This window comes from Chiloscyllium punctatum, chromosome 30 (genome assembly GCF_047496795.1).
Source record: "Chiloscyllium punctatum isolate Juve2018m chromosome 30, sChiPun1.3, whole genome shotgun sequence".
Classification (NCBI taxonomy): Eukaryota; Metazoa; Chordata; class Chondrichthyes; order Orectolobiformes; family Hemiscylliidae; genus Chiloscyllium; species Chiloscyllium punctatum.
In genome coordinates, this window is record NC_092768.1 from 41,662,870 (window position 1) to 41,687,778 (window position 24,909).

Sequence of the window (24,909 nt, forward strand, 5' to 3'; positions counted from 1 at the left end):
AATGGAATCTTACTCCAGCAATCTCTAAATCTTATTGCAAATTATTCAGTTACCAAGAGAAGTTACCAAGGATGTTGCACTCATCTTCGTTGCATTGGTTTGAGCATTTCAAACTGAATTTATCGTGTATTCATAGGCAGTTCAAAATTAATTTCAGTCCAATATTGCTGTATTTTGTTGTTTCAAATATTTTCTGGCGTGTAAACCTGACCATGTAAGATGGATAATGTTTCCACGTGCTGACCAAGTACCAGGGAAAGATTTTCTGCAGCTCAGCATACTCTGGCTTGAACTCTGAACTTAGCATACTCTGGCTTCAAAAGTGTCTTGAATTTAATCATTCTCAGACAGCCTTTCATACTGATCTAAATCAACAGAATTCACGAAATAAAATTGAACTCTGGGATAGTGAAATGACCCATGCTGACATTTGAACTGATCTAATAATTTGCCTTCACTTGTTTTGCAAATGCATGCAATCATATTTGTTTAATTGGTGTGTGCAGCATTTTCCAGTATTAAGGGTAATTAGCATTTTTGATTTGTCGTGTGTGGCCGAACATCTAGCTTCCCTTTACGTTCAAGAAAAGTCATAGAGGTCAGAGGAGATTATAGCATGGAAACAAACCCTTTGGACCAATTTATCCATGCTGCTCAGTTTTTACAATTTATGTCGTCCCATTTGCTTATGTTTGGTCCATATCCCTCCATAACCTTACGTGCAAATGTTTCTTAAACGATTGAATTGCATTCCCTTTCTCAAATACTTCTGGAAGTCCATTCCAGACAATCACCAACCTCTATCTGAAAAATAAAATGCCCCAGTGGAGCTTTTTTTTTCACTCCCTTCTCACCTTAAACCTATTCCCTCGATTTTAGATACACATACAATGGAGAAAAGATGTTGGTTATCTAACTTATCTCTGTCTGTTATAATTTAGTAGCTCTCTATAAGGCCACTCCCCAGGCTCATAAGCACCATGAAAACATGTCGCAATCCATCCAACCTCTACTTCTAACTTAGGTCCAGGCAGTATCCTAGTTAAACTTTTCTACACTCTTTCTTATTGAAGAGTATCTTTCCCACCTCAAGGCGGCCAGAATTGCACACAGTACCTCAAATATGGCCTTTCCAATGTTGTGAACAGGTACAAAATGACATCCCAACTCCTGTACTCAATACTCTGACTGACGAAAACAAACATGACAAAAGACTTCATTTACCATCCTATCTATGTGTCATTCCACTTTAAAGGAGCTATGAACCAGTACCCATCGATCTCTTAGTGCTAAAACTTTCCCCAGATTCCTTCCATTGACCGTGTGAGTCCTGCCCTGATTTTACCTATCTTGAATTGATTTAAATTAAACTCCATTTAACAATTCTTTAGCCCAATTGGTCAGTTTATCAAGATCTCGTTATATTCTCGATAGCAATCTTTGTGTCACCGCAAACATGCTAATGACATCTCCTAAATTCTCATTCAAATCATTTGTGTAGATAATGAATAGCAATGGACCCAACACATCGCTGGATCACAAGCTTCCAGTTTGAAATGGAAGCCCCTACCACCACACTTTGTCTTCTATCTTCAAGCCAATTGTGTATTAAATTGCCTTACTGATCCTGGGTCCCGTGATATTTAACCTTACTCAAGAACCCACCATTTAGTATCTTGCCAAATGTCCTGGTAAAGTACACATACATAATGCATGCCACACTGCATTCACAAAACGCTTTTTGTAATTTTTTTCAAAAAGAAGTTAATCAAGTCTGTGAGACATGATTTCATATGTACAAACTCATGCTGATTATCGTAAATGAATCCCTGCAATTCCAAATGCCTGGCGACCCTGTCTCTCAGAATCCAATCTAACAAATTACCTACCATTCACATAACGGTCTGTAGTTTGCAACAATTTTCTTATTATCTTCCTAAATTTTGGTACAACTTTAGCCACCCTCCAATCTTCTGGCACCACACTCATGGCCTTCAATGACGCATATATCTTTCCCAGGACCCCGCAATTACCTTCTGTGCCTCCAACAATGTCTTGGGACACGTTTCATCTGATACTGAGAATTTGTGTATCTAAATGAATCTTCTTCTGTGATGTGGATTCTTGTCAATACATTATTATTTATTTCCCCATGTTCCTCAGCATTCCTGCCTTTGTGGGCAATAAATACTGACTAATATTATAAATAAATTCAAAATAATATTTATATAGTATCTCACCTCTTGTTGTTCTTTCAGAGGCCTGATTCTGAGTCTAGTCACTTTTTTGTCCTTCATTTGCCTGTAGAATCTCGGTGGATTATCCTGTATCTGATCTGCCAAAGCCAGCTTGTGTCATTTTGTTAGACCTTTTGATTGCTGTCTTCAGCCATTTATAACTGTCAACCAATTTACTTGATCACAAACGCCTAGTCAAGTCATATGCCAATTTTATCTTCCACATCTGGGCATTAATAAGCTTTAGTCATCCAGAGTTCCCTGATGCTGTTAGCTTTAACCATCGCTCTACCAGACCCTGAAATATTAACTCACTTCTGAAAACCTCACATTTACCAGACACCTCTTTGCTTGCAAACAACCTTCCCCAATCAACTTTTGAGAGTTCCTGTGTAAAGCCATCAAAATTGGCCTTGCCTCAATTTAGAAATTTGACTTCTGGACCAGACATTTCCGTTTCCATAACTGTTTTAAAACTAATGGAATTATGTTCACTAGTCCAATGTGTTCGTCTGCTAACAGTTTCATCACTTGCATGGCCTTATTTCCCAAAAGGAGGGAGGTTTGGCTTAATCTCTCGGAGGACCTTCGACATATTGCAAGAGAAATTCGTCCTGAACACACAAGACGTTTTTCTCCAATCAAGCTCCTAACACTGTGGCAGTCCCAATCGATTTTAGTAATTTTAAAACCAACTCTGTCATACCCTACTGTTCTTGGAGCTACCTGCGATCTCCTTATGTATTTATCCGCAAGCTCCCACCATCTACAAGGGTGGGGGTGGGTGTTGGGGTTTTTGAAGGTCGGTGTTTGGGGTTGGTGGCAACTGTAGTTCAACGCTATCAAAGTGATTTATTCCATTTTACTTATCACTTCTACCGATATAAACTCAGTGGATGAACCCAGAAGAATGTCCTCTCTCATTACTGCCATGATATTCTTCTGAATCAAAAACATAACTGTCCCTTTTCCCTTGCCTCCCTTTCTGTCCTTCCTATAGAATTTGTATGCCGCAACTTTGAAGTGCCATTCCTGTCCCTCCACTAAGCCATGTTTCTATAATAGCTATAGCATTTATCTATGCCCTGACTTCACCAGCCTTGCCTGTAAGGCCTCTTCCATTTAATTAAATGCAGTGCAACTGTTTTCCCAGTCCAGGACAAGGATAAGAGCTTTTACTATTTAAGTTGCTCCGAGTTACGTCTGTATTGCCATGAATCTTCTCTTTACTCGTCCTACTGCATTGGATCCTACCCATCTAGGCTAATTTAAAGTCTCCTGAGTGGTTCTAGCAAATCTCCCCGCCAGTAAATTTGCCCCCTTCCAGTTTAGGGGCAACTCAGCCATCTTGTAAAGTCACATCTACATCAGAACCGCTCTCAATGATACAAGGCTTTGATTCCCGGCTCCCTGCGCCAGTTCTACAGCCACGGATTCATATGCCAAATCATCCTAGTCCTACTCTCGATAACACGTGGCACTTCTGCCTAATTTCCAATAGTCACTCTTCAGTATCTCATCCCTTATCCGACCTATGTCGTTGGGGCTAGTATTCACAACGACCTCTGGCTACTCAACGTCTCCCTTAAGAATGTCGTGCAACTGGTTGGAAATGTCCTTGACCTTGGCACCAGGGAGGCAATTCAACATCGTGGAGTCTCGATTTTGGACACAGAAACGCCTGTCTCTGCTGCAGATCCAACTGGAAAACTTGCCAGCCGGGGAAGATGCTTTCATAAAGCGGCTCAACAACTTCTTCGGCAGCCTCGTTTAGTCAAAGATTGATAATGAACTTGCAAACTAACCCAGCAAGTCTGTGGTTGGGTTCCCATTGTGGGACAGGTTCTTAACATACAGTGATGCCCCTCAAGCGCCAGGGATTTTTGCAGAAGGTGATGACTTCAGGATCTGGAAAGCAGAGGCAAATGTGTGCTGCTGGAAAAATACAGCCTGTCAGGCTGCATCTGAGGAGCAGGAGAGTTGATATTTTGAGCATAAACTTTTCATCAGGAATGTGGTGGGATTGGGTGCAAGGGGGTGAAAGTTAAATGGGAGGGAAGATACCTGAGAATGCGATAGGTAGGTGAAGGTTGGTGCGTGATGGCGATATGGAGTGGAAGATGGAGTGGTTAGGTCAGAAGGGAGATGGATTGGAATGACAGCTGAACAGGACAGTGTCAATTTGGAGAGTTGCATTTGGGATAAAGTTGGAGAGGGGACATGAGGAAACTGTTAAAATCTGCATTGATCCCGTGTGGTTGCAGGGTCCCAGGGTGGAAGATGAGGCATTCTTCCAACAAGCATTTGGAGGCTAGAATTTGGCGGTGGAGTAGGCCCAGGAACTGCATGCCCTTTGCGGAGTCAGAAGGAGAGTTGACGTGTTCAGCCACAGGGTGGTGGTATTGTTTAGTTGGTGTATCACACAGATGTTCTCTGCAATGCTCCACAAGTTGTCGCCCTGTCTCCCCAGTGTAGAGGAGATCAAATCGAGAGCAACGGATACTGTAGATTTTATTTTAGTGCAGAAAACCCTCTGTCGGATGTTGAAAAATGTTTTCGGGCCTTGGATGGAAGTGAGTGTGGAGGTGATGCCGCAGGTTTTACACCTCTTGCAGTGGCAAGGTAATGTGCCAGGAGTGGAGGGTGGGATGATGGGGAGTGTGGATCTAACAAGGGAGTCGTCGAGGGAGTGTTCTTTGCAAAATGCACATTGGGGACGAGAGGGAAATATATCTCTGGTGGTGGGGTCTGTTTGGAAGCGTGATGCATTGTATCTCGGCGTTCGTGGGGTAGAAAGAGAGCAGCGGGATGGAGTTCTGTCCTTGTTGCGACTGGAGTGTGTGTGGTCTTCAAGGGCAGAGGTGTGGGAAGTGAAGGAGATGTGGGAGGTTAAATTGAGGTTCTTGAAGAAGCAAGCTATCTGGGGTATTCCATGGTGGAATTGTTCCTCTGGGATCAGATGCAACAAAAGAATAAAGGATGGTGTTTTTACAGGAAGGATTTGGGAGGAGGTGTAGTCCAGGTAGCAGTGGGAGGTGGTGGGTATGAAGTTGATGTCTGTGGTCAATCACTGGAAATGGAGACAGAGAAGTCCATGAAGTGGAGGGAGATGTCCAACATGGTCCAGGTGAACGTGAGGTCAGGTTGAAAGGTTTCCATGAAGTTGATGAACTGTTCAACCTCCTTTCTGGGGATTCAGGTAGCGCTGATGTAGTCATTGATGTTGCAGTGGAAAAGGTGTGGAAAGGTTCCGGTGTAGCTGTAGAAGAAGAATTGCTCACATATCCGACGAAGAGGCAAACATAGCTGAAGCACATACAGGGGCCCGTATGGCTACCCCTTTGATCTGAAGCAAATGGGCGATTTTGAAGGAGAAATTGTTGAGGGTGAGTACCAGTTCAGCCAATCTCATGAGTGTGTCAGTGGCGCGGTACTGGTTTGGTTGGCGGGCGAGGAGGAAATGGAGGGCTTGAAAGTGTTGTGATTGTGGATGGGTGGCATGTGGGGCAGGGGAACTGAAAGCATGGAGGAGCCGGAGGGAGTGGGTGGTGCCTGGAAAGTTTGTGGGGAGATCCAGGAACAAGAGGGACAGCATAGTGTCAAGCTTTGTGAAGATAACATCATTGGGGCAGAAGCACGCTGAGTCAACTGGGGTCAACTGGGGAATCAGATTTGTGAATTTTGGGTAATAGGTAAAACCAGGCAGTGCAGGGTTCCAGTATTATGATGTTGGCGGCTGTTGATGGAGATCCCCTGAGGTGATGAGGTTGCAGATGCGTTGCTGGAATGGTGACTGCAGTTGCAAAACGAAGAATTAGTCATTTAACCCTATGAGAAGGGTGAGTTTCTTCTGGTCAGATAAATATTCTTTGAAACTTTCTATCTCTGGTAGCAATGAGTAGACTTCCATTGAATGTATCCGAGACCAATACCTGCACATGTTTGGAAAATACATGTTAGGAGAAATTTGCATAAAATATGAATGTAACTTTCACCCACCAGATCTATCATAACCTTAATTATTGGCGAAGGAGACAACCTGATTCAATTTCTGCATTCCTTCTAGTCATTATTGTGTAACCGAGATGCATAATCACTTTAAATTTCGAGGAGGCAGGGAAAGCAACACATCTAAGTCAATGAGGGAGTTTATTTATTACTTACAATTCATACTTTTTTTGCATCTGCTTCTGCATTTTTTCATTAAGTTCTCCTTAACATAGCTAGTGAATTGTGCAAATTATCATAATTAACATTGTTGTGGACCAGAAAACATCCCCTCAATACATTTCAAAAAGGCACCCTGACCCTAGCTTTACTAATTGTTTAAAGCAGGTTGAACATAAATATTGCGGGATTGATGCAGTTGGCCAAATCATTTAGTTTTGAACAAAACGAAATTTATTTAAAAGATTACCAAATGAAACACAAACAAAAGAAAACAGAATACAGAATAACGTAACCTATCCGAAAACACAACAGATTATTCCGACTTAATGATGCTGTTCCAAACACTGGCAACAATCCTCATAAACATCCCATGGCACAAAACGTAAACTCAGACACAGGGTCTTACAAAGAGAGAAGTCAGAGACAGATCATCATGGACCTGCTTCTTTGGGTCCAGTTGCTTTTCCAACACTACGGTGCTAAAACCAAACCAAACGAGGGATAGCTGAGCTGGGAACACTGGCCACTGCTCTCTCATTGTACAGGTGATTTTTTTTAAACTTAAAAGTCTTTTGCCTGAGGCAGTATCTGCTAGCCACAATCAATTTGCCCCGAAACCCATCAACTTAGACTTTTTGGAGTTTGTGCCTTTTGTGACCTGTCTGAAAAAATGAAAAAGGACAACATAACCTTGTGAAAGGAGCAGCATTGTCACATCATTGTACAGACGAAAATGACTTCACCATGGAAATCCCAAATCTGACATGCTACGGTCAGATTTGTAATTTTCTGCTTAATTTACTTAAATTTACTTCATTTACATTTTTGTTTAAAAAAAAAGTTGTTCCTTTTCTAATGTAAAGGCATCTAGTATGTTTTACTCGTCAGAACATTGAGTATGAGAATTGGGAAGTTATGTTGTGAATGTACAGAAGAATGTTTCAATCACTTTTGAAATATTGTATGCAATTCTGGTCTCCCTCACATAGGAAGGATGTTGTGAAACTTGAAATTGTTGGGAAATGACTTGCGATGGTCTTGCAAGGTTTGGAGGGTTTGAGCTACACGGAGAGGCTGAGTAGCCTAGGGATGTTTTCTCTGGAGTGTTGGAAGTTGAGGCGTGAATTTGCAGTGCTTTAAAAAACCATAAGGGGCAAGGATATGGTAAATGGAAAAGGTTTTGCCCTGGTGTGGGGATACCAGAACTCAAGGGCATAAGTTTAGAGTGAAAGGGGAAAAATTTATAGGGGACCTAAGCAGCATTGTTATCATGCAACAGGTGGTATGCGTATGGAATGTGCTGCCAGAGGAAGTGTTGGGGTTTGGTGCAATTTGTAACGAAGCTACTTCTTTAAGAAGTCTTTGCTGCCCTTTTTTCAGATAGATCATAAACAGACTCCAAAAAGACTATCGTTGAAGGGTTTCAGGGCCAATTTGGTAATGACTAACAGATACTGCCTCAGGCAGAGGCTTTCAACTTTTAAAAATAACACTTGTACAATGAAAGGGAAGTACCCAGTTCTCCCAGTTAAGCTCTATCCAGTTTGGTTTGGTTTTTCGAAATAATGGGAATAAATGTGTTGCTCGCCCCACAGAAGGAGGTTCAGGTTGGTACTTCCTCTTTCTCTCTCTGTCTCTTTCTCTGTCTCTCTGTCTCTCTCTCTCTCTCTCTCTCTCTCTCTCTCTCTCTCTCTCTCTCTCTCTCTCTCTCTCTCTCTGTGACGTCTATCTTGTGCGAACCTGTGTTTGATTATCCCCTTTCTGCAAAGGGGTGTTTATGGCGATTGTTGAAAGCATTTGGAACAGCATCGTTAAGCTGGAATGATATGTTAAGTTTTTACAGTGGTTAAGTTATTATGTACTCTGTTTTCTGTTTGTGTTTCATTCAGAGACAGCTTCTGGCAAATGGGACTAGATGAATTTAGGATACCTGGTCGGCATGGACGAGTTGGACGGAGGGGACTGTTTCTGTGCTGTATATCTCTTTGTCTCTACGAATACCTGATAAAAACCAGAATGAGAGCACTGTTGAAAACTAAAGGAGGGCTTGGGACATTTCTTTCGGGAAGAATGTGTAAGGTGTTAACAAAGGAAAATATTGGTTATTGAATCACAGCTGTGTTTTCAGTACTCTGAGTGCTGCCGAGTTGTAAAGAGTTATGTTTTGAATGGTACAGGATAACTTTTGAAAGCAAATGGAGGGCACTATCTTTGTCGTATGTAACATAGAAATCTGAGTTGGAGTTTGCTTCGACTTATCATACCTTAATTTACAGCTGAGTAGGAACAATGCTGGAAGATTAGTCTAACATGCAGTAGAAAGTGAATCTACAGGAAATACCGAATGATTCGACTGCCAACATTTGCCAACTGTGAATGGTAAAGTTAAGAATTAAATCCGCTGTTCCTAAGATTCAGAATGAACTGGCATGGATTGATTAATCAGCAGAAAACAGAGAGTCTGAATAAATCTGCCATTCTCAGATTGGTAGGTAATGGGCAATGGAGTGCTCACTGAGCCAAAGCTCAAATATTTGTTCAGAACATAAAAAATTCAGATTGGTTTTCAGTAAGTTCATTTCAACTTTGGAAGAGTATGCACTGTAATCAGGGCAGAATGCCTGATCTCTTTGATAGGCTCTGACAAGAATCCTTACTGATGCAATGAATTTTCCCTGTAACATGATCAAATTCACATTGTTCGCTAAGGTCGCAGATCATTATCATTTTTCAGCCAACTCTCACCTCATTGACTTCAATTCATTTTACAGCTAAATAATTTCTTATTTAACCATCACCTGACAGCAACACATTTCTGCCACCTTGGTATTCCTTTCCTTTCAATGTTTACTTTGTCTTTTCACTGTCCCAATGATATTGATGCAGCATGGCAATAAATTATGTGCACATTTCAGATGATTCTGGAACATAACTTCATCAGTCTTTCAACGATTACACAAATCACTTTCTTTGCGACGTCAGAAGGGCACTTTGTGTTTCTACCAAAAACGTTCTCCCTAGAACAATCCGAAATTTGTAACTGAGGTTTATTTTAGACAAAATTTAGATAATTTGTATGACCAGAATTGTGCCAGTTCAGCTGTTCTACACCTAGTACTTTCAGGCAATTTAATTTGTCATACAGATTAACTCTATACAACAAAACTAAATTATATGAGATGGGGAGGGTAAATGTCATAGTTTAACGAGTTGTATTCGTGTAATCCTTCTACTGTCAAGAACGTAAGCACTAACTACACTTTTTCAACTTCTCCTAAGCTAATACATTCTCAGTTGTGATTCTCTCCCGTGGAAATTGTGGCATTTCCAGATGTATTACACAATACGTGATGTCAATGACAGGGGCCAACCTCCTTTCCGAACATTTGAAGTCATTTTGCATATGACTAAAGAGAGCTATTTTTCACAATCATTCTCAGATTACACTTACATTTGTCGTCTTGCTTTTACTTGCTTGTATTTATTTCCATTGATTGCTCTGTTTGGTTAACAGTTGTTTTCAGTTTCAACCGCTCTGTATCCATCTGCTGCTAAAATTGAGAGTCAAACACTGCACAGAGAAAACTGCAGCTGTAAATATTACCATTGTTTGTGGACTTTGGGATGTGCAAAACATGTCATCTTACTTTGTAACCTACATGCAAACGTTATTGACAACGTCGTATTGTTCTGTGTCGAAAAATCTGATTTCTATATTTTGCCTATTTATAAGGCTTACTTGTGCCTTGATACTTTGATAACACAACTTGCGATGTTATACTTTTCTTTTTCTATGTTCAATTCTCTGACCATCCGCCATATTATAACTAGTAACAGAGTAAGGAGAAGCTTCAAGGAAAATACCAAACACTCAGAATTAGAAAATCGCAGCAAGCTCATCATATTACTGCTTGCTATTTCTGTAAGTTTTATCTCTCTGTGCATGCTAACGAGTATCTGTCAGTTTTGTTTACAATTTACAGAGAACCAACTTTATGAAACGCATTATAATGATGCTTTCACAATTATCAAATATACTGCATGCATGCTTCCGCTTTTGATTTCCTGCACCAACACGTTTATTTATGCAGTAGCACAGACTAAGTCCAGAAACGAAGTGAAGAATGTGATTATATTTCAAATTATCACAATATAAACAAATAATAATTGTCTCCTACTGCAGAAATTGCATCCTACACAAGATGGCGCTACTTATACATCATTTGTACATGGAAACTATGATAATTTTGCAGGTTGATGAACTTCCACGTGAATATCGTTGATAACAGCACTTCAACTAAAACACTTGCTTTCTTTTTGACCGGGATGTTGCCCAGTCTATTGATTTTTATGTACCTCGGTTTTATTTAATTGATTTCATTTCAGTTTTCTAGTAGTCGCAGAGCTTTGGTTTTGGAGTGACTTATACTATCTGTCATGCTCTGGGGCTATGTCATTGGACATGGCTAGATGATCCCACAGGAAGGGAAAACAAACGTTATTATAGTTTATTCTATACCATCCATGAAAGAGAAAAGCACTATGATTCCTGGGATGGAGAGCAATTTATTGAAAGTTCTACTGAATTTTAGCACTGTGGTTGCTCCCCTTACTCAACTGTTGGAGAAGTGCAGAAACTTTCGTTGGACAACAGAGTGTCAGAAGTCGATTAACAATCTACAAGCTGTGTTAACGTCTGCCCCAGTGATAGCAAACCATAACAACGCAAAACCAATGAACTTGGCTGTCAATGCGAGTGATGTCAGTGTTGGCGTTACATGCTTGCAAGATGAAAATTAGAAGATGCAGGTTGAGTCTGTGATTAAGAAAGCGAATGCGATGTTGTCACTTATCTCAAAGAGGGTTGGAATATAAAAACACCATTGTGCTACTGAGACTTTATAAAACTCTGGTTTGGCCCCATTTGGAGTACTGTGTCCAGTTTTGGTCCCCACACCTCAGGAAGGACATACTGGCACTGGAACGTGTCCAGCGGAGATTCACACGGATGATCCCTGGAATGGTAGGCCTAACATATGAGGAACGGCTGAGGATCTTGGGATTGTATTCATTGGAGTTTAGAAGATTAAGGGGAGACTTAATAGAGACGTGAAGATAATACATGGCTTGGAAAGGGTGGATGCTAGGAAATTGTTTCCGTTAGGTGAGGAGACTAGGACCCGTGGACACAGCCTTACAATTAGAGGGGGTAAATTCAGAACAGAAATGCAGAGACATTTCTTCAGCCAGAGAGTGGTGGGCCTGTGGAATTCATTGCCGCAGAGTGCAGTGGAGGCTGGGACGCTAAATGTCTTCAAGGCAGAGATTGATAGATTCTTGTTGTCTCAGGGAATTAAGGGCTACGGGGAGAATGCGGGTAAGTGGAGTTGAAGTGCCCAGCAGCCATGATCGAATGGCAGAGTGGACTCGATGGTCCTAATGGCCTTACTTCCACTCCTATGTCTTATGGTCTTATGGTCTTAAGATACAAAGACCTATTGGGTATTTTTCCAAAAGCTGAATATTCACCTAGAAGTATTTCGCAATTGAGAATGAGCCCTTGACTTTGGCGGTGGAGTTACAACATTTCAACATTTAGATTGCCAGTAAGGTATCTGAGAGTATTGCACATACTAATCATAACCTCTTAAAATGATTGGAAAACTAAACGAGAATAAAAATTACAGACTATTTAGGAGGAGCTTGTTATTTCAGCTATTCAATATTAAAGTTATGCAGTTGTCAAGGCAAGAGAACATAATTACTGATGCATTTTCGTGTCTTTAATTCGTGAAGACACAGATATTTAATAATGGAGGGACTGGACTGAAATGTCAACTTGTGTAGAGTTATGAAGATCCATTGTAGTGCAATAATCACGAAAGCCCTTTTGTTTTTTTTAAATGAAGACATCTTTGTATATTTGCAATTTTGTCTTTAAAAGTGGAGTTGTGAAGATTCTGTGACATTAAGAGATACATTTTGTCCTTTTTTCGTGATGAAAGATTGAGACAAACGTACTGTTTGGACTGTTTCAGGTAAGGAAAATAAACAGTTTGTATGTCGTTGAGTTTTTACTTTAAAGTTGGAACAATAAAGCAGCAGGAAGGGGTAGGGACAATTTGCCACAAAACTCGGATTTTAGTTTAACTAATAAGATTTGTAAGCTGCTATACATCTGTTCTGGTCACTGCAAAATGCTTGAGTTCTTTCTCTCTCACTTTCAGAATTTTCTACTGATAGTCTTCTTTCCTGGACTGGAGAATCGCATGTCATACAATCTATTTTATTAAAATTACCTTTGATAAAGGAGTGTTTATGGAATGTTGCTGTATAGTAGGAGTTGGTGTTTAGTCGTGAAATAGTCAATTATTCTGTCAAGCTTTTCAAAAGAGTTAGGTTATCCAGATTCTTCTCTCTGTTTGGATTTCAACTGTAGTGCGAAAATAAAGTGTTTTGCTTCAAGCGTTGTAGTTTAACCAATCAAATTGGATCCAGAACATAGCACAATTCAATTGCCTCTCAAAATACGAGGAACTCAGCTTGTAGGCTATCTTCTTCACATATTCTGAGGGGTTTTTATCTGTCTTATAATATTTTCTTAAATAATAGCACAACATCAGCCACAGACCAATCTTCCAATACCTCTTTCGTGGCTTTTGATGACAAAAAATATCTCTGCCATCAGTGCACAATATCCTTCCTGGATTCACACAATGTCCTTGGGATACGCTTAAATAGGTCCCGGGTTTTATCAACCTACAAGCATTTTAAGACATTCAGCACCTCCTCTTCTATCATGTGGACCCTTTCCAAACGTGACTATTTACTTCTTTGATTTCTCTAGCTTTCATGTCGTTCTGCATCGAAAATACTGAGAAGGAATATTCGTTCAGAATTTCTCTAATCTCATGTGGTTCCACAGATAGATTTTCACTTGATTTTAAGAGGCTCGATTCTCTTTCTACTTATCCTTTTACTCCTAATACAATAGCAGAATATGTTTGGATGCTCCTTAATCTTATCTGCCAAAGCAATCTCAAGTCCCCTTTGTTTTATTTTCCTAAATTCCCTCTTAAGGGTGCATCTAAATCCTGAGATGCCTCTGGGAATTCACGTGATTCCAGCTGACTAATCGTTTATTTTGCCTTATTTTTCTTGACCTCAATATTTCTAGTCATCCATTGTCCTTTACTCCTGCCACACTTGCGCTTCTCACCAATAGAAACATGCTGGCCCCGATTTTACCTTTCCTCGTTTCTGAAATCTACCCACATGCCATGTATCGTTTTACCTGCGAATAGACTCCCGCAATCAACATTGAAAGTTGCAACTTAATACCATCAAATTTGGCCTTGCCACAATTTAGAACTTTACCTTGTGGACCATACCAATCCCTTTCCAAAACTAGATCAAAGCTAATAGAATTTTAGTCAAAGTTCTAAAGTGCTTCCCCAATGACATCTCAGTATATGTGCTGCTTATTTCCCAAGTGAAGATTGCACTTTAGTCCTTCTGTTGGTGGCGCACCTATTGTGAAAGTTATACTGCACACACTTCAAACCATCTTGCATTTGCAAAACATTGACTCTGTGGTAGTCCAAGTCAATATTTCGAAAGGTGAAATCGCCAACTATTACAATCTTATTAACTTTTTATTGTTATCTATAATTTCCTTACATATTGTTTTCCTCAAATTTCTGATTACTATTATGGGTTTACTGGATAATCCCTTCAAAGTGACAACCCCCTTCTTATTTATCAGTTCCACATGTCGAACCTCACCAGACAACCCTTCTGGAATAACCTGCCTAAATACTGATGTGGTCCTGAATTAAAAATGGTACTAACCCTTCTGTCTTACTTCCCATTCTGTCCTACCTTTAATAGCTGTTCCACAGAGCATGCCGTTCCCTTAACCATGTTTCCCTAATAGCAACAATATCACAGCTAAGTGTTGCCATCCATGCCCTGAGTTCGTCTGCCTTCCCTCTCAGGCCTCTTGCTTGAAATACATAAAATTTTCTTCACTATTTAGCCCCGTACACTGCTATGCTGTTGCTTGCTTTGTTTATTTAATTTGATGATTTTAAGTTCTGTACTACTTTCGACTGTCACTTTTGTCTCACTGCTGTTTAGTGTCTTCCTCTCCCCCAACCCCCACCCACACCCCCGCGACCTGTCGTGCCAGAGTAGTGTAACCTTTTGAGCGTAATTCCAGCAAATCTTCTCACAACGAAATTGGTCGCTCGCCAGTTGATGTGTGAATTTCCTCTCCTTACAGATCACTCTGCCTCAGAAAAGCTTTCTATGATCCAAAAATTTGTATCTATCACTGCTCCCTGCTCCACATTCATCTGCCCTGTCCTCATATATCTCCACAACCTAACAGTATTCATGTTCTCACGAGGAATTGATATGTTATGGCAGTATAGTGATGGTTGAAAGATTATGGCGAGTGCCTCGGTTATATTTTCCTTCACTTTCTGGAAAGGTTTTGGAAATATCTCATCAGGCCTTTTGCTTTCGCATTATGAAGCAAGTCCACTAGTGCAAAATATGATGAAACACTACAAATAATAAGAACATCTACTTTTGTGAAACAAAGGAAGGAGCTGCAAAATGGGCAAAACTTTTAAAAAGACATGCTTGCTTGAATGTCTGGTTTTCTTACACGTTCGTATTTCCAATTGTGCAGGGAAATACTTGGACGTTCTTGTAGGTGCTTCAAAATACTATTTGAAGCCAGATTAGTAACAATTGATCAAGCAATATGTAAGAGATATAAAGTCATAGAGTTGTACAGCACGAAAACAGATCTTTATGTCCAACTGGTCTATGCCAGCCAGATTAAGTTAATCAAATCCCATTTGCTAGCATTTGACACATATGCCTCTATACACTTACTTTCCATGTACGCACCCAGTTTCATTTTAAACATTGTAACTGTACCAGCCTGAGCAGTTAAAGTATCCCACATGATTTCTTAATCACGTTATGCGACTGTCCAAGTACCATAAGGGGCCAGTGAACAATAACAGTAAAGTCCCTTTGATCTTTGTTTCTTCCCAAGCAACTGCAGTATATCAAGTGTTCCCTTGCGTTGTTTTCCATGCCAAATCCATCACGTGTCCGTTTTTAATGGGTGGCATAGCGTCTCAGTGGTTAGCACTGCTGCCTCACCAGGGACGCAGGTTCAATCCCAGCCTCGGGCGACTGTCTGTATGGCGTTTGCACATTCTCCCCCTGTCTGCGTGGGTTTCCTCCGGGTGCTCCGGTTTCTTCCCACGATTCAAAGATGTGCAGGTTCGGTGAATTAGCGATGCTAAGTTATCCACAGTATGAGGTGCATTAGTCAGAGGGAAATGGGTCTGGGTGGGTTACTCTTCAGAGGGTCAGTGTGGACTTGTGGGGCTGTAAGACATGTTTCCACACTATGGGGAATCTAATGTAAAATAAACAGTAAGTGCCACACGGTAATCCCTGTGGAATTCCACTGGAATTACATTTTCAGTCATAAAAGAAGTCGAAAACCATGCTCCGTCATCTACTAATTCTAGATTAATGTAGTCGATTTTCCTTGGCTCTGAACATCTCTATCCGTCACCCATGAAGGATTTTATCAAGAGCCTGTCTGAAGTCAAATTAGATTGCGTCAAATTCATTTTCTCTCAGAAATACAGAGAACCTTCGTTGGCTGTTTGGCAAATATTTACTCTTGTTGCGATGCCCAGAATTGTGACTACAAAGTCTCAAAGTAAGAAAGCAGTCATTTCAGCCTGTGCAAAGGTTACGCTTTTTTTCTGTGAAGATAACGCTTCTTTAAGAATTGGATTATTTCCAGTTGAGAGTACCTAAGACCAATATATGCAAATACTTGAAGAATGAATGTTAAGGGACATTTGGACTCTGCAGGGGTGTAAAGTTTACCTACCAGGTCTGACAGGACCTATTGACTGGTTAAAGAGATCAATCATTTCCATTTGTGTACTTCGTCTATTGTGCGAACTGCACACAAAATCCTTCAAAGTGTGGAAAACAAACTTTCAGCAGCTATCTAAATTGACGAGGAAATTATTTTTACTGGTATTTTATGCTCTTATTTACTTCTGTTTCATGCGTTTTGTCATTAGGACCAACACAAAGCTGGTTTCTCATTAACATTGCGCGTGAATTATGTAAATTACCGCAATTATAATCACGTCAAATGCAAGCGACCTCACCATGGAAATTCCCCATCTGATATGTTAAAATTGTTAGATTTATAAGTTTGTTATATCACGGGACTGTGTACTCACTATTATGTACCAGGCTAGATCTCCTCAAAACACTTCGAGAAAGTGGCCCAGACCCTAACTTTGAACGTTGTTTTAAGCAGGTGTACAGTGGTTATTCCAGGTGAAATGCAGCTAGTCAAATCACTTATGTTAAATAAAACAGAATTTATTTACAAGATTACCGAACTAAACACAAACAAAAACGAGCAGAATACCGAATAACATAAGCTACTCTAAACAGACTATCAAAATTAATGATATTTTCCACATACTTGCAACAATCCCCATAAAAGCCCATTGGAACAAAAGGTAAAATCAAGCACAGAATCGAACAGGAGAGAAGTCAGAGAGAGCGATATGCATATTCATGCTTCTTTGGGTTCAGCATCTTTTTTCAACACGACTGTGCTCAGGCCAAACCAAACCAGAGAAAAGTTGAGCAGGAAGCACTAGTTACTCCCCTTTCATTGTAAAAATGTTCTCTTTTTTAATAGCATAAAAGCCTGAGGCAGTATCTGTTCGCTATGATCTAACTGGCCCTAGGACACTTCAACTTAGACTTTTCAGATTTTTCAGTTAAAAACAATGACTGCAGACGCTGGAAACCAGATTTTGGACTAGTGGTGCTGAAAGAGCACAGCAGTTCAGACAGCATCTGAGGAGCAGCAAAATTGACGTTTTGGGCAAAAGCCCATTCTGATGAAGTGTTTTTGCCCGAAACGTCGATTTGGCTGCTCCTCGGATGCTGCCTGAACTGATGTGCTCTTCCAGCATCTCTAATCCAAACTTTTCAGATTTTTTGTCTTTTACAACGTCCAAGGGAAAAAAAAGACAACATAACCGCGTTAAAGGAGCAGTTTCAACGCACTTACTTTACGTCTGAATGAAAGAGATCATTGTACCTGTTCTAAAGGGTACATAATAAACAGTTGGATGAGGTAGTTTTTGATAATTCAGGGAGGGCTCGGGTTATTTTGTAGCAAATCACTTGTGTGATGTTCATACTAGAACGCATTAGTAACTGAATCTTAACTGTGTTTCGAGTGATCTGAGTGCTGTCACGTTCCAAGTGGTTATGTTTTGAAGGTTTTTTATTTAATAACTGTGAAGGGCTCCAAAGTAACGCTAATCAGCACACTAACTGCTTGCAAGAGGCATGAGCTTTGTTCTGCCATGAAGATGTGCTTGGGGCATGGATTGTTTTTCGATGCACCTGAAATTCAGACACAATTCAGGCTTTAAGGTCTGCAACAAGCTCGGGGAGCAAATGGAAGCCAAAAATCTCTGTGGTACATCAAACGAAATCTGAGCCGGAGTTTGTATGCGACTGTACTTAACTTAATTTACTCAGGAGTTAGAAAGAGCCTGTAAAGTTAGACTAATTTATCTCAGAGAGCATATCTATAGGAAATTTCTAACGGTTCTGCCCTTAATATTTAGCACACCAAGAAAGAAAACCAGTAGATGTAGCATCTTGGGGAAAAGAATCAATTTAGACTGGCAATAAGTGTGGATTGGTTAATAGGCAGAAACTGGAAAGTTTGAATAAATACACCATTCTCAGGTTGATCAGCCTCGAGCAGTAGATTGCCAGCAGAGTGAAGGAACAAAGATGATACAGAATTTTTCTTTTAAGTGATGAGTGATATGAAATGATGGATATCGATAAGGAACGTATTTGTCTTTATTCTGCAGGCACTGAAAGATAGCATTCAGAGACAACAAGGAAGTTATGTTCGGCTTTATGTCAAGGCAATTTGAATACAGGAGCAAAGCGATTACTAGAATTGTATAGAATATGTATAAACCATAGCTGCAGTACTGTGGACAGTTTTGAACACAATGCCAAAGGGAGAGTTTATTGGCCAAGCAGGAAATGCAACAGAATTTCAGTGGACAGATTCCTGGGATGCTGGAATTGCCCTCCAAGGAGAGATTGAGAAGCCTGAGGCGAAACTGCACGAGTTTAGAAGAGTATGAGTCAAACCTTAAAAGATTTTTAAAAATTCTTAACGGGAGCGACGGAATAGATAATGAAAGCAAATATTTCCATTCGCTCTAGACGCCAAAATTAATGAAGTTATTTAGGAGGAACGAAGAGAGGAACATATTCGCTTACAGGCTAATATGTTTTTTGGGATTCTTTCACTGAGAGTGCAGTGGAAGCTTAGTTAATTCAAGACAGAGATTTGCTGATTTTGAATTGTTAATTACATCACGAAATTGGAGATGGATTGGGAATACGGATAATGGTTGGTATGATGTACAACGACTCAGTAGGTTCTACGTATTGACTGGACTCATATTCCTGTGGTTTGAGTTGAAATGAATGTTGAGTGAATGATGAAATACATGCCTATAAAAATGAGAATTTTTATGCTGCTGTGAAGAACAACGTGTTCTGTACTTTAAAATATGAATGAACTGCAAAAGGAGCGTTTTGACAATAAATTTTTTTGACTGTTTTAGCAGTTTATGTTTTAAATATGAGTTTAATATCGTTGCCATATTCCTTTGAATATTAATTGGTTGAATTTTCGTTTGAGGCATTGCAAGTCTCTACGCAACTTGTAACGAATTGTATTAACATATTTTAGTTACAAGACAACCCAGTCTTTAGTAGAGATGCTCTATGCTCCCTACTCCTGTTTGTTTTATAATATTTACAAGCAAAAATGAATAGTTGTCAAATGAATAGTGTTGATGAAATTCTTATTTCAATGGGTGGCTCGCTGTGTCAGTGGTTAACACAGCTGCCTAACAAAACGAGGAACCCGGTTTCTTTGTGAGCTTCTGCCAGTAGTACCGAATTCCTTCCGCAGGACAAAGATGTTAGCTGTGTTTGTCGTTGCAAATTTCCCTGTAATATCCATGCAAACGTAAACTAATCGGATGACCCTTGGTAAGTGCGGGGTTATGTGGATAGGGTCATGGGCTATGCTTGTTTGGGGTGATCTTTGGAGAGGTGGTACTGACATGATGGGCCATGTGGTTTCTTTCAGCACGTTAGGATTCTATAACATAAAGGCTTTACATCAGTACTTGCTGTACAATTTTCACACGTGGGCAATCTCTAATGAGAAATCATAATCTCATTTCTTCACATGAGATTTGGGTCACTGCTGGGGCAGTGTAAAACAAAGCTTAACGAGAAGATGGACAAAGCCATTACTAAATTGAAAACAAAACTGAACTTTCTGGAAAAAGTTCAGCAGACGTAGCAACATCTGTGAAGAGAAAGCAGAGCTAACTCTTCAGCTACAGTCACTATTCTTCAGGACTGTCGCCAGATATGTGGAAATACTTCTGTATAAGTTATTCACCTATTAATTAAGAACATTACGAATTTGCTTCTTATTGTCTTGATTGTATGATATATTGTTACAAAGCTATAAGAGATTGTAGACAGGTAGGATATTCAAACTGTTTTGTTGTCTTTGAGGAGCACACTGGCTCTGAATTTTTAATGACAGGACAAATTCTCTGTTTAATGCGAGGAACTGTACATTGTTATCGAAGTCACAGTATACCATTTTAATTACAGCTACCTTTTCACTCATCATTTTCACTTCAGTTGTCAATAAACAGCTAAGCAAAGGCTTACAACAGTCGTTACTTAACAGCTAACACTTGAATGTCTCTTTAGTTTTGTATTCAACGTTTGCTTTGTCTTTTGACTGTCTTAACAGACAAGAATGTTGCATGCTCATATAACATCTGTGTAGGTGACAGCATTTTCCAAATTGTTTTGTTCTAAAATTACTGATTTTTATGCAAAATCAGAAAGGTATTTTGTGGGTTATACACAGATTATCTCCCAAGATATGTCAAAAGTTTTGCATTCAACAATCGAGTAAGGAGACGCTTCAAGAGAAATATCAAAGACTCAAAAGCGGGCAATCATAGAAAATACATCATGTTACTGCTTGCCATTTCTTGCTATGAATGTTAATTTCTTTCTGTCATATATCTGTACAATTTACAGAGAAACCATTTTACCAAATTGATTATATTAATCCTTTCATAATTATGGACCACACTAGAGACATCTTCAACATATTTGAAATCCTGCACTAACGTGATCCTTTATGCAATGACACAAACTAATTTCCGAAGTGTGAGAAAGAAAATGCTTGATTTTCAAAATTATTGGAAGATATAGAAATATTAATTGCCGCTTCCTGCATGTTCACCTTCCAGCACAAGACGAGCTAGGTACTCAGTATTTGTGAATGATAGCAGAGATAATTGTCTCGTCATACGATCTTTCATCTGAGTATATCGAAAGGAAAATCCTTTACCTGAAAGGTGAGCATTGTTTTTCTTTCCTGATGCTTCCTGGTGTGCTAAGAGTTATAGATTTTCTACCTTTTAAATTGATTCTATTTCAGATTTCAAGCATCTGCGGTATTTTGATTTTGGTGAAACTGTTGCTAAATAGCGGTGATGACAATGCAAACTAATAACAACATTTGCTCGTAACTTTGTCAAATAATTGCTGACCAACATCGTCCTTGTAGGCTTTCAATACAAAGAGCGTTCTTAAGTAAATTGGGAGTGTGAGAGCAATGAATGGATGTTGAATGGGGATGTGTGAATTTGTCACTTTGGGTAGGAAGAATATAAATGTCGCATTGTAGGCGACATTGAATAATGCATGTTGGAAAAAATGGTGAATTCTCGTGTTACAATTTAGTAATTTAAAAAGCTGTAAAAAAAACTGATTCAGTAAACATGTCACAGGCTGCGTTCTTAACCTTGTAAAGGCTCCTTGTATATTTCAAAATGCAGATCTTAGCCGAAACAAATGGTCCATCTAAGAGAAACAGAGTTATGCAATGATGTAAATGATTATTCTTTTATACTAAAGTTCAGTTGCGTTACAGGTGACGACACTTCATGATACTCTGTAATTGCTTAGTATATTTTAAAGTAGATAATGTGTTACCTTTCTTTTGTAAATGAGCGAAACATGGAAGGGAAACAGGGAATGATATGGATCCCATCTCTTTCCAAGTCTCAGTCAAACTGCTGCCGCATTTACAATAAATGCCGATTGTCAGCTTAGTTGATTATTGTGTATTGTTGATTTATATTGCTTTTACAGATCCCTGCTGATTAAATTATCCTTCAACAAAAGAAAGAAACATTTGGAATTAATGATCATTCATCATTCAATAAAAGGACAATTTTGTGTGTAATAAATTAGAAGACTTGCAGACATCTGAGATCCACAGGGATCCACATGACCGCATGCATGAACATTTCAAAGCTCGTTCCACAGATCTCTAACAGGTGAAGAGCAGCATATACCTAGGGAAAGCAGCACCTCCAGATTTCTCCCTACTATCATTTATTGTCTGAGTGGGAAATTCACAGTCATTCCTTCAGTGTCCTTGGGTAAAATTCATGGAATTCGCTCAGCAACAGTATTGTGTGACGACCTGCAACATTTTGACTGCAGCTTTTCAAGAATGCTGTGCACCAGACCCTCTCAATGGCAACAAAGAACTTGCAATAACTGCTGATCCAACCAGTGACGCCCAAATCCCAAATGTGTGTTTTCAAACAATATACAGCATTTAGGTGCAGAGGATATTTAGGAAATCGAAAGCCATAATAATCGTTCCCACAACGAAAATTGAAAGGAAAACAATGTGAGCTCCGCTTCATTTGAACAGGCTGTGAGCACATCTTGTGTAGTGTGCACAATACAATTTCACATAAGATAAAAATGTGCTGGATGCATTTTGTTGCAATGGGATGGTTGTTTTTTCGGTGAAAATGAGACAAGGTAGGCTTGTAATCTCTATAGTTCAATTTATTAAGGTGCCTCTTGGTTGAAACACGCAAGAACCTGAAGTGCTTTTTCTCTTATGGAAAAGTATAGAATTCGGGGGACACAAAAATCACATATTACCTACTTAAAACTGCGATAAGATGATATTCTTGCTTTTGAATATTTTAATTTTTGTAAATCTGCTTCTGTAAAGGTGCTTGAAACAGTGTCATCTATGTTTCTTACGGCAGCGTTGGATATGTTCTTGTTAGATAAGGGAGTTTTTTTTATCAGGGATCTTCAGAAAAGTAGATTTGTGGTTGAATCGCATTAATTAGATTATTTTTCAATTGACAGTGCAGAGTCTGAATGTCTCAGTGTCATTCTTTATTCTGTGCAAGCTTGCATTCTTTTCTCACATGCCAACACCGCCACTCCATTGCCAGATATTAACTTCTAACCCTTTGCTGTATTCTTCCTTGGGGAATATATTTTTTCTCTTTTTACGCAGAGAAACGAAATCTGCTCACAATACGAGGAAACGGCCTCATCAACGTTTCTCTAATTACTACAAAATCCTTTTACCAAACAATTCCAGGTTGCAACATATGTTAAAATGCTCTTTGATATCCTACGTACTTTTTCTAGTTTTACATTAACATTCTGTTTTATTCAGGGTGGTAAAAAAAAGACTGCTGATGCTGGAAGCCAGATTCTGGATTTGAGGTGCTGGAAAAGCACAGCAGTTCAGGCAGCATCTGAGAATCAGTAAAATCGACTTTTCAGAAAGAAGCCCTTCATCAGGAATACAGGATTCCTGAGGAAGGGCTTTTTGCCCGAAACGTCGATTTTACTGCATTTCGGATGCTGCCTGAATTGTTGTGCTTCTCCCGCACCTCTAATCCAGATTCGGTTTTATTCACAAAGCCCCATGACATCTCCAAATCGTTCCCAGATCCCAAATATTCCACAAAGTTCTAGTTTCCCGTTACTTTTGATGTTTATCTGGATACCATCACCAACCATAGTCGAGTTCTCATTTCCTTGCTTAGTTAGGTGAATTGGCAATGCTAAATTGCCCGTAGTGTTAGATTAAGGGGTTAATGTAGGGGAATGGGTCTGGGTGGGTTGCGCTTCGGGGGTCGGTGTGGACTTGTTGGTCTGTAGGGACTTTTTCCACACAGTAAGTAATTTCATCTAATTTTATGCAATCTATCTAAAAATGATAAGATTTTTTGTGTCCTCATGCTGAATTATTTCCCCACCACACCTCGTGAAGTGTATACGTGTAAAAATGACATCTCCAAGCCAGATCATTAAGAGTTAATTGGGCATGATAATAAGCAATTGGTGAAGAAGGGAAAATACGTAAGAATAGGCATTTTGCAACAAAAGAGACTTCCTGTCAGAACAGGCTGTGTTGCAGTGATCCATGTACTTATGGTTGACCACCAAACACTGAGGACTTCTTGTGAAAACTACTCAGAGGACTCGAATCAGCAAGGGACATCACTTACACCATGCTAATGCTATTAATGTCTGGACTTTCACAGTTCGTTGGACCATCTGATTTGGGTTCACGACTGATGCTGTCGAAATTGAGGCTGACCTCCAAATGCTAGCCATTGTTGAGGAGTCCTGATTGGCGAAAGGATGTGAGACTCATTTTTTGAATATATCTCTGTACATTAGGCTAACAACATTATTGAAATATATATAACGTCGTGTTCCCTAATATTTTGAAATAGGTGTCTCATAGCCTAAAGAAATAAATTTATATTATATCAGAACTTACGTGTTGTCTTGCATTCATTTTGATAATATCTGGAAGACCAGTTCAGGTATTTCAGCCTGTCACTACACATAGCATCATCAGAAAAATTGGAATCAAAGACTGAGGCCCTCAGTGAGGGCATCAGTGTATACTAAACAATTCATATTTGACTCCAATTTGCTCACGGAATCTAATCTTGCCTTTGGAATGAGTATTTAAAGAGAATTATCTTGAAAATTTGGCTTTATTGGACAACAGCAACCTCTGTTTTTCTACATGCTGCAGAATTATTATTAAAAATATCGAAGGCTGGAGAAGTAACATAAAAAGTACATTTACATTATATCCCAAAATCAAGTGGCTCAGGATGCAACTTAACAGCAACTTTCTATTTCCAAGCTAGTTTATATAACATTAACGATGGAAACACTCAAAACCAAGCCCCTTGGTGGAGCATGTCATATGTGACACTAGACCCAGGAAGAACTAACCAATTGGAAATTGATGCCAGTACGAAGTTCGCAGGGCACTGGAAATGCATAAACATCCGTAAAATATCCTTATCACGATGGCTCAGTGATTGTCACTGCTGCCTCATGGGATCTGGGTTCACGTTCACCCTTGCGCAACTGTCTGTGTGGAGTTTGCACGTTCTCTCTTGGTCTAAGTGGG